Consider the following 510-nt stretch of genomic DNA (forward strand, 5'->3'; position numbering starts at 1 on the left):
AAGTGGAAGCCACCCACACCATTTTTCTATGAAAATGAGATATTTGCAATATAATACTTGCACTGCAGCTCCATTCCTCCATCATTCACACTCTATCGATGTCATTTCAGCGGTCTGAACAAGCAAAGGCATGCACATAATTAATTCCATGAGGGACAGCTTATTCATATTTGCGCACGCAGCTCTTGCTCTTTGTCTATCAGTTGCACGTAATTTACAATGGCTATTTCTGCTAATTCGAGTGTTCTCTGTAAATTATGTTCTAAATAGAGCTCCAAGTTTTCAGACTTTTTTATTTTGTAGTTCAATCAAACGTTTTCCATTGTCCTACACGCACATCAGCACACACACGCACCCTGGAAAAAGCTTTTTCTATTCTTCAGCTTGTGCTGTGCATAAAATGGTTTTAAAAATAACAACATGGCAGCAATTGCTTGCACATGTGGATGTCATAAACATCGCTCCGGGCGCCCCTTCCCTCGCTCCGGTCGCCTAGGAACGCGACTCTAA

This window comes from Meleagris gallopavo, chromosome 6, assembly GCF_000146605.3.
Source record: "Meleagris gallopavo isolate NT-WF06-2002-E0010 breed Aviagen turkey brand Nicholas breeding stock chromosome 6, Turkey_5.1, whole genome shotgun sequence".
NCBI classification, from domain to species: Eukaryota; Metazoa; Chordata; class Aves; order Galliformes; family Phasianidae; genus Meleagris; species Meleagris gallopavo.